We start from the raw sequence: 12,387 nt of genomic DNA on the forward strand, positions 1-12,387 counted from the left end.
GGGACTCTGAAAAACACTTGGGGGTCATGATGGATAATCAGCTGAAGACAAACTCCCAGTGTGTCAACGGGGCCAAAAGAGCTAATGCGATCCTAGGATGTATTAACAGGGGACTCTCGAATAGGAGTAGACAGGTTATGTTACTCTGTTAGCCATCTCTTCCGCCTCTAAGGCTGTGCCTGCTCCGGTTAGCGACCTCGAGTGTGATGGACACCATCTGCCAAGGAGCATGGGAGTACATCTCCTCCTCAGGTGCCTGCTACGTCACCTCTTTCTTTGTCACTTAAGAAGGGCAGCTCGAGGCCAATCCTTGGTCCCTCTGGCTCCCAGAGAGAAGGAGTCCTGAGTCCTTGGTTCCGCTGCTGGCTCATCCCTTTGCGCCCAGAGAGGATTTCGTGTCTAATGGGGTCTCACAAGGGTCAGACTTGGGTCCAGTACTACTCAGTATTGTCATTTAATGACTTGGATAATGGAATGGAGAGTGTGCTTGTAAAATTTGCTGATGACACCGAGCTGGGATGGGTTGCAAGCACTTTGGAGGACAGGATTCAAATTCTAAACAACTTTGACAAATTAGAGAATGGGTCTGAAATCAATAAAACGTAATTAATTAAAGACAAGTGCAAAGTACAACACTTAGGGAGTTGAAATCAAATGAACAATTACAAAATGTGGAATACCTGGCTAGATGATGATACTGCTGGAAAGGATGTGTGGGTTACAGTCAGTCACAAATTGAATACAAGTCAACAGTGTGATGCAGTTACAAAAAAGGCTAATCTCATTCTGAGGTGTATTAACAGGAGTGCCGAATGTATAGCACAGAAGGTAATTGTCCCACTCCAGTCGGCACTGGTGAGACCTCAGCTGCAATACTGTGTCCAGTTCTGGGTGCCACACTTTAAGAAAGATGTGGATAAATTGGAGACAGTCCAGACGAGAGCAACAAAAATGATCAAAGGCAAATGACCTGCCGTATGAGGAAAGGTTAAAAAACTGGACATATGTAGTCTGAAGAAAAGAAGGCTGAAGGGGGACCTGAGGACAGTCTTCAAATATGTTAAGGGCTGTTATAAAGAGGATGGAGATCGATTGTTTCCATCTCCACTGAAGGTCAGACAAGGAGTAATGGGCTTAATCTGCTGCAAGGGAGATTTAGGTTAAATACACCACTACCTCGATATAACGCTGTCCTCAGGAGCCAAAAAATCTTACCATGTTATAGGTGAAACCGCGTTATATCGAACTTGCTTTGATCCACCGGAGTGCGCAGCCCCGCCCCCCCAGAATGCTGCTTTGCCGCGTTATATCTGAATTCGTGTTATATCGGGTTGCGTTATATTGGGGTAGAGGTGTATGAGGAAAAACTTCCTAACTACAAGTGCATTTAAGCTCTGGAACACACTTCCAAGCGTGGTTGTGGAAACCTCATCACCGGAGGTGTTTAAGAACAGGTTGGGCAAACACCTGTCAGGGATGGTCTCATCTAGGTTTACTTGGTCCTGCCTCAGTGCAGGGGGCTGGACTAGATGACCTCTCAATGTTCCTTCCAGCCCTACATTTCTGTGATGTTCCTCAGACACCCTTAAGATCAGCCCATCCATTAGAAGAGTTTTCACTTCTTCTTGTGGGGGTAGTGAAGGGGGCTCCATATTCTGTTCCGCTAGGATACCCTTTTACGGCCCTTATGTATTAGAGAAACCCTTTAGGAATAAGGGTAGATATAGGCATGATAGCACTAGACCCTCTGCTTGTATCCACCTACATGGCTTCATTCCCTTTACCAGTATGGCCAAGGTTCCTGGCCTTACTGGCCCCCATGGTCTCATGACTTTCTAAACACATAGCCAGATCCACTTGAGGGTGAGGTATTCTTTGAAGAATCAACTGGTTGTGCCGTAGACTTCTCAAGCTTCTGACATACAGCCCCAGATGACGCAGGAAGTTATGCTCCAACAGCTACTTGCTGGTGCAATTCGGGAACATCCTCATCGTCAGATGAAGTCATAGTACCACCTCCTACATCTCAATTGGCGAACTATAAAATGTACCAAGAGCTTCTGCAGTGCATGGTGGAGGCATTGGGGATCCCAATGCAGACTGTCCAGGAAAAGGGACTAATTGCTTGACATTTTACACACTCCTTTGCCTGAGAGACTTGCACTTTCTATAAAAGGGCATTTTTGTACCAGTCCATTTATTGTGGCAGACTCCACCATCTTTACCACTAGTGTCAAAGAAGACATAAAAGCAACATCAAGTCCTTCCTGTAGGATTTGAATAATTCTGTTCTCAACTTCCTCCTGGTTCTTTAGTGGTGACTGCAGCACAGGCAATGACTAAACAACAATCTTCTAAGACCACCCCTTAAGATAAGAAACTGAAAAGACTGGATCTCATGGGAAGGAAGAGCTACTCGTCTGCGAGTTACAAGTTTGTGTGGCGAATTATCAAAATTTCCTTTCCTGTTCTGACCATTTGAACTGGAACAAGGCCATTGAGGTCCTGGAGAAACATCCTTCTGAAGCCAAGGACAAATTTCAGGGTCAGTTAATAGTTAGGGCCTCATTCAGCACCAATAGAGGCGGTGGACCCCACTTCAAGATCTATGGTGACAGCAGTCACCGAGCATCGCCCGTCATGGCTACAGTGCTCTGGGCTGCCAAGGGAAGTTGGAAATCTATTGGATGTTCTTCCCTTTGAGGGGAGTGAACTTTAAAATGCAAAACCGGCTGAAGTGTTTGTGACTCTTCCCAAGGTTCCCCGGGCTTGTGAGGCAACCTCGCTACCACCTGCTCTTAGCGTGAGAAGGCCTAGACTGAGCCTGCCTGGACTCAGTTCCCTGACTAGCAACACAAGCATTGCTCTCCAGGCCTCCACACGCCTCACTCTTTCTTCATAGGTTAGCAATAGGCACGCTCCAGCCCCCAGTCATCTGAGCATCTCCTATAGTGTCTGGCCCCTTCTCCACTGGGCATTCACAGAATTACCAGGCCCATTGCTCCCAGAAGACCAGTGCACCACAGCTTACTAGTTATACCTTAGATCCCAGCTCCAATTAACACACAGAACTTAGATTTGTTTACAGAGCAAGCAAGTGGGTGTTTATTTAACAAAGCACAGAGATCCCTATGCCAGTAAACCAAAGTATTGGAAACAAGGGGTTAAATATACAATAAAATCATAAACACATTCCAGAGCCTGAACTCAGTTAACAAGATGCCCTTTTGTCTAATAAGGCACTGCTTACCCCAAGTCCTCTTCTCACGGCATTTTTCAACCAGGGTGGCTGAGACTCTTCTCTCATGCGGTGAAGCCCCTGGCAGCTTGCCTCCCCGGTAAAGGATAACTGGGGGTTCATCTGCACCCCAGATATGGTTCCAAATATTCATTGCATTTACTCCTCAACAGGATATCCCCTGCTGCTTTTCTTTTTTCCTGCAGCTCTCACAATCTGTTGATTAGCATTTTGCTCAGACTGTAACTGGTACCCCACTGTGAGCCACTCAAAACTCAGTTTACACATGAGTGGCCAGAGAGAGAGAAGCATCTCTTCCCCCCTGCCTGACAGGAGTATGTGGATCACCTTTTGGTGATCTCACAGACCTAGAGAACATATTTTTAATACATACACATAACTCCTATGTTTTCCATACACACCTCTCCCAGTTGTTAGGATGACCAGTGTGACATGGGCTTTCATTAAAGACCTTACATGACACTCTTTGGCAAACTAGTACATAGTGTGACATTAGCCACGGTACAATCTAGACCAATGAACAGCTCTGTTCCCTCAGTTGTCCAACCTAGGGTTCTTTTTACACTGCTTCGCTGTGAGAGCTACCACTCCTGGTCTGCTCACACCAAGTCTCTAGCATGTAAGTTACTCCCAGTTATATTGTATGAGTGCTATGGCCAGCCACTCTTGAATTACACTGCAGAGCAACCCCAGCAAATTCCCAGTCCCACACTTTCCCCCAAAAATGTGCGTCTTGTATTGCCCAGTGCCTTCTTGGACAATACAAGCTCATATAAAGTCCCTAATTTTATTAACAGGAAATGATACGCACAAATCCTGTTATCCCAAATGGAGTTTCCCCAAAACTTCAGTCCAAACACCCAGTTTTAAATCAAAGAGTAAAATAAATTTATTAACTACAAAAGATAGATTTGAAGTGATTACAAGTAACGAGGCCTAAACTTCAGAATTGGTTACAAGAAAATAAAAGTAAAAAGCAACTAATACCTAACTTAACAAGCTAAGTATATTCAAAGCAAAGGTCTCTCTCACTACATGTTGCCACAGTCTTACTGGCTGCATCTCTTTCAGTGTGGATCCCTCCCCAGTCCAATGCTGCTTCCTTTGTTCTTCAGGTGTTGTCAATACTGTGGGTAGAGAGAAAGGGAGACATCATTTGGGGCATCTGCTCTCTTTTCTTATAGTTTTTCCTCTTCTTTGAGAATTATCTCCAGCTGAAGGTCAGGAGACAGAAAGTCTGTTTGGATGGGAACCTCAAGCGGTTTCTTTCTCAAGATGTAGATTTTTTGCCCACATCCTCGCTCCTGCCAAAGAGTGGCCACTTAACCAAGTGACGGTCCATTTGATTTCATTGACACCTGGCTTAGGCATCAGCTATACTTTTGTCTCTGGGGAACCGGTTTGTGACTGCCCTCCAGACATGGAACATGTCTTATTAATACCATACAGTAGAATCTTATAACTTTACATACAATGTTGCCACACATTTCACCAGGACAATAATGACCAACAAAATATGAGTTATCCAATGATACCTCACAAGGCATACTTTGTACAAAATGTATCATAGTCTTGTAAACAGGATGAACATAAGGGTACAGACTGTCACACAGACATCCCAGACTCAGGGGCTCCCTAGATCCTTCTTCCCCCGTGCTCTCTACTGGTTGCCACAAAGGGGGCCTTGGGTCCCAGTGTTACACATGCAAAAAGATTTCCCGCCACACTCCCTGGATATTTATACCCCACAGATTGAAAGGAAGCAATCTCGTCCATTTCAGAGACATCCTGTTACTGCTCCATTCTACCACACCTACCAGAGGTCTTCAGAGCAGTCCAGAAAGAAGCAAAATCCTCACAAATGAAAGCTGACTTCTACAATAACTACAGCTCTTAGCCCTCCCCTCTCTTCCCTCAAGCAGTGAGTTTGACATTTCCATCAAGAGCTGCCAACCAGACTCAGATGACTTTACCCTTTCCCACCCCATTTGCAGACCATTTACATTATTTCCAGGAAGTCTGGACCCATATTACCACTAATCAGTGAGTACCTACTTGAGGTAATTCAACAAGTGTACTCGATCTAATTCCAAGTCCTCCTGAACCCTCATCCATCTTCCCCGCCCCACCAGGGTCTCCTCCCATGCATGGTTATTACAGAAAGACGTTCAGTCACTTATATCTCTATATCTCTTGGAGCAACAGAGAAGGTTCCTCACCAGTTTCAGGGACAATGGTTTTACTCCCACTACTTTCTGGTCCCCAAGAAGTCAGAAGGTCGGTGTCCGGTATTATACTTCAAGGATCTGAACCCTTTTGTATGCCAATGTGCCATGATGAGCCAGCCAAGCTGTGATGGACTCCATCCCTGATTTGGTCTCTCTCTCCCTGTCCTTTGTCCACCCCAGTGAAAGCAGCTGAGTCCCTCAGAAGGGCCGCCCTTCTCCTGATCACCTGACATCTTGTTCCCTTTGTTCTCCAGCTCAGTTCACATGTCCCACCCGCTGGAGTTTCCTGCTGTTAGGTGCGCATTATTCAGTTGTGGGGCATCTCTTTGTTTCGCTGGACCTTCTGGTGATTTGAGTTGGTTCCAGACCGTTCTTTAATGACCCTATTCATTCCAACCAGACAGCTAGGTGACACATATACCTCACGCATCCTGCATGCCTCTAGGTTGACTGGGTAGCAATACAGAGCACAAAGGGAAACTGAGGTACAGATAGGCTTCCTGAAAATATTACAGAAAATTCCCACTTTGTCACAGCCAATTCAAGCTTCACATGGTAAGTATCTCCTCCATGCTTCCTTCCCTGGATCCTCTGGACTATTCTGCAGCTCTCTGTCTGCACCATGCATATTTCTATATTTCCATCCGTTCAGCACACAGGAAATATCTGTATTTTTGTGTGGGCAACACACACTATCAGGACAGAGTGCTGCCATTCTGGCTATCAGCAGCTCCAAGGACTTTCATGAAATGTCTGGCTATGGTAGCAGCCCATCTTAGAAAGAACAGCATCTTAGTGTACCGTACCTCAACAACTGGTTGGTGCAGGGTTCATCTCCCCAACAGGTCACAGAAAGCATTCGATACTTCTTGACACTGTTCTCCATTCTGGGACTAACGATAATCAAGGACACGTCTTATCTAATTTCCACTCTGAAAACGGGATTCATTAGAGCCTTCATAAACTCTGCCGCAGCAAAGGCCTACCTGCCACAGCCAGCTTCAGCAATACATTGGCTCTGATCATTCCAATGCAGACCAAGTTGCAAACCACAATGAGGACACGCCTCGGTAGTGAGGCGGAGTGGCCTCCCACTTAATCTGAGTGGGAGGAGTCACTCAGTAGTCCCTAGTGGATGCAGCCAGGCTGGGATTTCCCCTCCTGTTGGAAGTTAAGGGGTGGGACAGGAAGTATAAAGGGCGGGTCCTGGAGCTCCATTGGGCACCGCCGGAGGAGGCAGACGTCTCCCGTCTGCTCCCGAGGCTGGAGACTGAAGAGGCGCCCCGCCGAGCTGAGGAGCGGCCAGACCTGCCGGAGCCATCAGCCATCTGAGGCACTGAAGAGCCAATGGGTCTGCTGCTGGCTTTGTACCCTGAGGAAACGGAGGACCCCCGCAGATTCAGGTACATCGCGAGGGGACGGTTGGAAGTAGCCCAGAGACAGCCGACCCCAGTCTGCCTGCACTGCTGCCGGACACCCAGTCAATGTATTGCAGCTGGATTCCTCGCTGACCCAATGGCGGAACACTCCACCACTGTTAGGGCCCTGGGCTGGGACCCAGTGGAGTTGGGTGGGCCTGGGTCTCCCTACCCTCTGCCTCCCCCCCTCAGGGTGGCAGCCTCCCCATCTTAGGCCACGAGGCCTGCGTTTGTCTGCCGTCTTCCTGAGCCAAGATGTCAGGCAATAGACTGTCTACTGCTCCACCCCACCTCAGAGTCAGAGAACCCTTCTCCTGAGCCCATAGACCCCTTGGTGCTCTGCCTGGCCTGAGGCCTGAGCCCCTAGACTGTTTGATGCTCTGCCCTGCTTGAGGGTCTGGGCTCCTAGACTCATTGCAGCTCTACCCCTGCCTAAGGGCCAGAGTTCACAGACTGCTGGCTTACTCTGCCCTGCCTGAGGGCCAGAACCCACTGATTGCTCGTTGTCCTGCCCTGCCTGAGGGCCAGAAGCTTCTAGACTGTTTGGTGCTCTGCCCTGCCTAAGGGCCAGACCTTAGACTGCTTATTACTCTGCTAATTCCCTGACTATGGGTGACACCTCACACTGACCCAGAGGGGGAGTACCCACAGCTAACCCACTATAGTCTCCAATTGCTGGGTCATATTAGGGCCCTACCAAATTCACGGCCATGAAAAACACATCACAGACTGTGAAATCCGGTCTCCCCCCATGAAATCTGGTCTTTTGTGTGCTTTTACCCTACACTATACAGATTTCACAGGGGAGACCAGCATTTCTCAAATTAGGGGTCCTGATCCAAAATGGGGTCGTGGGGGTCACAGGATTATTTTAGGGGGGTCGCAGTATTGCTACCCTTACTTCTGCACTGCCTTCAGAGCTGGGTGGCTGGAGAACATCAGTCCTTGGCTGGGCGCCCAGCTCTGAAGACAGCGCCCCACCTGCAGCAGTGCAGAAGTAAGGGTGGCAATGCCATACCATACCCTCTTTATTTATGTGCTGCTACTGGCAGCGGCTCTGCCTTCAGAACTGGGCTCCCGGCCAGCAGCCACCGCTCTCCAGCTGCCCAGCTCTGAAGGCAGCGCTGCCACCAGCAGCAGCGCAGAAGTAAGGGTAGCAGTACCGCAACCTACCTTACAATAACCTTGTGACCCCCCCACAACCCCTTTTGGGGTTAGGACCCCTACAATTACAACACCATGAAATTTCAGATTTAAATAGCTGAAATAATGAAATATACGATTTTTAAAGTCCTGTGACCGTGAAATTGACCAAAATGAACCGTGAATTTGGTAGGGCCCTAGTCATATGGCTTCATGCACATTGGTGACTCCATCCACCAGACTCACCATTTAGGTTGTCTCCAGTATACACAGCAAAGGTGTGAAAGTGCAGATTCCTGAACTCCTTTAACTGGTGGAATGACCCGGAGCAAGTTTGCAAGGGTGCACCTCTCTCACCGTTATTGCTCACAAAGTCCATCCTGACCCAGGCTCCTGCACTGGGATGAGCAGCTCATTTCGAGAGCCTAACAGTTCAAGGTTGTTGGTCCCAGTGGAAGGCTCAACTCCATATCAACATCCTGGAACTCGGGGCCATCTGACTTGCTTGCATGGTTTTTCTATCCCATATCAATGGCCAGAACATCCAGATAATGCTGGACCATACCACTGTGATGCTCTATGTAAACAAACAAGGAAGGACCAGGTCCACGCCTTTATGAAGAGAGGCCAGCCTCCTGTGGAACTGGTATGTATGTCACAACATTAGGATTTCTGCAATTTATCGGCCAGGTCTATGGAACATGCTGTTGGATCATCTGAGCAGACACTGGTTGCAGAATCATGAATGGTCCATAATGGACTCAGTTATGAGGTCCATTTTACATCGATGGGGAGCTCTTCACACAGATCTGTTTGCGACTAAGCATGGCAGAAAATGCAACACCTTGTGTTCCACAGGGGGGCAGAGTCTGGCTTCTCAAGCAGATGCTTTTCTAGTGCTCTGGACTCAGGGACTACATTATGTTTATACTCTCGTTCCTTTGATACACGCGCCTTACAGAAAATCAGACAGGAGAAAGCTTTGGTCATACTGGCAGCCCCAGCTTGGGCAGACAATACTGGCATCCAGAACTCAAATCTCTGTCACTGACCCCTCCAGTTGCACTACCTCTGTGTCCAGACTTGGTCAGCCAGAACAATGTATCTGTTCTTCACCCAGACCTGATATCACTGCATCTGACGACATGGAAACTGCCTGGTTACTGGACTTAGAAAAAACTTGTTTTGCAGATGTACAAAACATCCTAGTTCAGAGTAGAAACAGTCCAGTAGGGTGTACCCAGGCTGCGATATTGACTCACCTCTCTGCATGGTCATCTCAACACAATCTGCCCCCAACAGGGCCATCAATTCCTGATATACTTCAATATTTGCTGTCCTTGAAAACATCTGGACCATCTGTAAGCTCAGTACGGGTTCATCTGGTGGTGAACTTGGCGCATCATCCACCAACCCAACATTATAAAGTTTTCTCTCGCCCTATAGTAAACATGATTTTAAGGGGACTTATCAGAGTCTTTCTCCCAGAGCAACAGCTTCCTTCATTATGGGACCTTAATATGGTGCTTATCTGTCTGATGGACCATCTGTTTGAGCTGGTCTACACTGGTCTATGAAGACTTCATTCCTTATAACATTTACATCAGCTCAAAGGGTTGGCAGATTACAAGGTCATCATAGACTGTCTTTCATAAAGATAATGTGGCATTTAAACCACATCCTAAATTTCTCTCATAAGTGGTTTCAGACTATCATTTAAACCATTTCATATCTTTACCTGTATTCTTTCCTAAGCCCCATTCCTTGAGGGGTGAAGTGGCTTTACACGTTAGATGTCCTTCAAGCCCTGTTCTTCTATCTGGAAGACAGAGCTTGAAGGGATAGGATAGATAACAAGAGAGAAATTATCCAAATGCCTCTATGTAAATCCATAGAACTTCCCCATCTTGAATACTGTGTACAGGTCTGGTCACCCCATCTCAAAAAAGATATATTGGAATTGGAAAAGGTACAGGAAAAGGTAACTAAAATGATTAGGGGTATGGAACAGCTTCCATATGAGCAGAAATTAAAAAACCTGGGACTTTCCAGTTTGGAAGAGACACCTCAGGGGGGATAAGATATAGGTCTATACAATCAGGGGGTTGGACTAGATGACCTCTTGAGGTCCCTTCCAACCCTGATATTCTATGATTCTAATCTTGACTGGTGTGGAGAAAGTAAATAAAGAATTTTTTACTCTGTCACATAACACAAGAACTAGGGTCACCCAATGAAATTAATAGGCAGCAGGTTTAACACAAACAAAAGGAAGTTCTTCTTCACACATTACACAGTCAACCTGTTTAACTCTTTGCCAAGGGATGGGTGTGAAGGTCAAAACCATAACAGGGTTCAAAAAAGAACTACATAACTTCATGGAAGATAGGTCCAGTGATGGCTATTAGCCAGGATGGGCAGGTGTGACGAAGTGGGACTGTTCTTAATGTTTCTTCTGAATACTGTGTGGGTGCCTCAGTTTCCCCTATGGATTTCTTAAGTCTCCAGTGTGCATAACTGGCCGACAATCTGTCTCCTGGCAACAAATGGCCAGGGCCCTTCCCTCCTTGCAAGGGAATAGTTAAAGGTGAACAAAGAGATCAGGTGACCTCCTGGCCCGGGAAAGAGACAAAGGCCAGAGGAGGAGGGGCTGGAGGAGCTTTCAGTTTGGAGCTGGCTGGCGACGGGGAGTGAGGGCAGACGGGGTTGTCTGCCTTGCTGGGCCCCAGAATGGACCCAGCTGAGGGGTCCGGTTCTCTGTACCTACAAGCTCTGTTTTAGACCGGGTTCCTGTCATCTAATAAACCTCTGTTTTACTGGCTGGCTATGAGTCACGTCTGACTGTGAAGTGGGGGTGTGTGCAGGACCCTCTGGCTTCCCCAGGACCCCGCCTGGGTGGACTCGCTGTGGGAAGCGCACGGAGGGGCATACGCTGAATGCTCCAAGGAGAGACCCAGGAAGGTGAAGCCGTGTGAGCTTCTTGCCCTGAAGACAGTCTGCTCCAAGGGAGAGGAGGCTTCCCAAAGTCCTGACTGGCTTTGTGGAGAGCAGTTCCAGAGCATCGCTTGGGGACTCCGTGACAGCAGGGATGCAAAACCATGCTCCGAGTGTTCCTAACCTCTGTTCACCAGAAGCTGGGAGTAGACAACAGGTCACATAATGATAACCTGTTCTGTTCATTCCCTCTGAAGCACCTGGCATTGGCCACTGTCGGAAGACAGGATACTGGGCTAGATGGACCAATGGTCTGACCCAGTATGGCCATTCTTATGAGTAGGACAAAGCCTTTCAGAGTATCTCCTAGGCTATTTATTTCTATAGCTGAGATGTCAAAGGGTCGAGGAATTTCGATGCAGAGGATTTCCAAGTGGGTGTCCAGTTGCATTAAAATAGCTTATGAGAGAGAATTTAGAACAATCTGGGCAGGTTAGATTACATTCTATCAGGGCTCAGGCAGCTTCCACTGCTTCCTTGTATGGTGTTTCTTTAACCGATGTGTGTAGCTGCTACATGGGGTAGTGTACATACTTTTACCAGACACTACTCGGTTGTGAAAGCATCTCCTTCTGATGCTTGGTTCGACAGAGCTACATGATAGAAAGTTTCAGTAGACTCACAGTCCTCTCCACCTTTATGATACATTGTGAGTCACGAGAAATGGAGCAAATATAGACAATCACTTGATGGAGAAACGGAAGTTACATACCTGCTAATAACTGGATTTTTTTGAGATGTGTTGTTTAAATGTGCTGCACAATCCACCTCCCTTTCCCCTCTACTGACAAGTCTATTGTTATGGTCTTGACTGTTGGGATGGAGTCAAGGGTTGTTTGGTAGCTCCTCCCCCTTTATGCCCTGGGTAAGGGGGTGCCCAAGAGAGGTATGCAGGGTGCAGGCACAACCAATGGCCACTGTGGCTAAATCATTCAGATCTGCATCGCATGGGGCACATACGCACCAGAAGTGGAGCACATATAGGCACCACATCTCAAAGAACTCCAGTTACTAACAGGTAAGTACCTTCCCTTTGTATTATGTGCTGTGCACACACATAAATTTACCCAAGGCAGATTATCGAATTGCATTCTTGACAGGTGCCCAGCCTAGAAAAGATGCTTGACACTTTGTTAAGGACTATCATGGAGAAGATCTCAAGATGGCAATCTAGCGCCATCAATTTTGATTGTTTCTCAACTACTGGCCCACCCCCACAGAACAATGTTTTTTCTACCAAAGGGTCCGCAGGTGGTGTGAGCATGTCTGGGGGAGGGGGAAGGAGTTTTCCAGCTGAGCACATAGCAGAAGGGTCTAGAGAGGCTCTACTTAAGAAGGGGTGCTG

Source organism: Terrapene carolina, unplaced genomic scaffold (assembly GCF_002925995.2).
Source record: "Terrapene carolina triunguis isolate 2854851 unplaced genomic scaffold, T_m_triunguis-2.0 Scaffold193, whole genome shotgun sequence".
NCBI lineage: Eukaryota > Metazoa > Chordata > Testudines > Emydidae > Terrapene > Terrapene triunguis.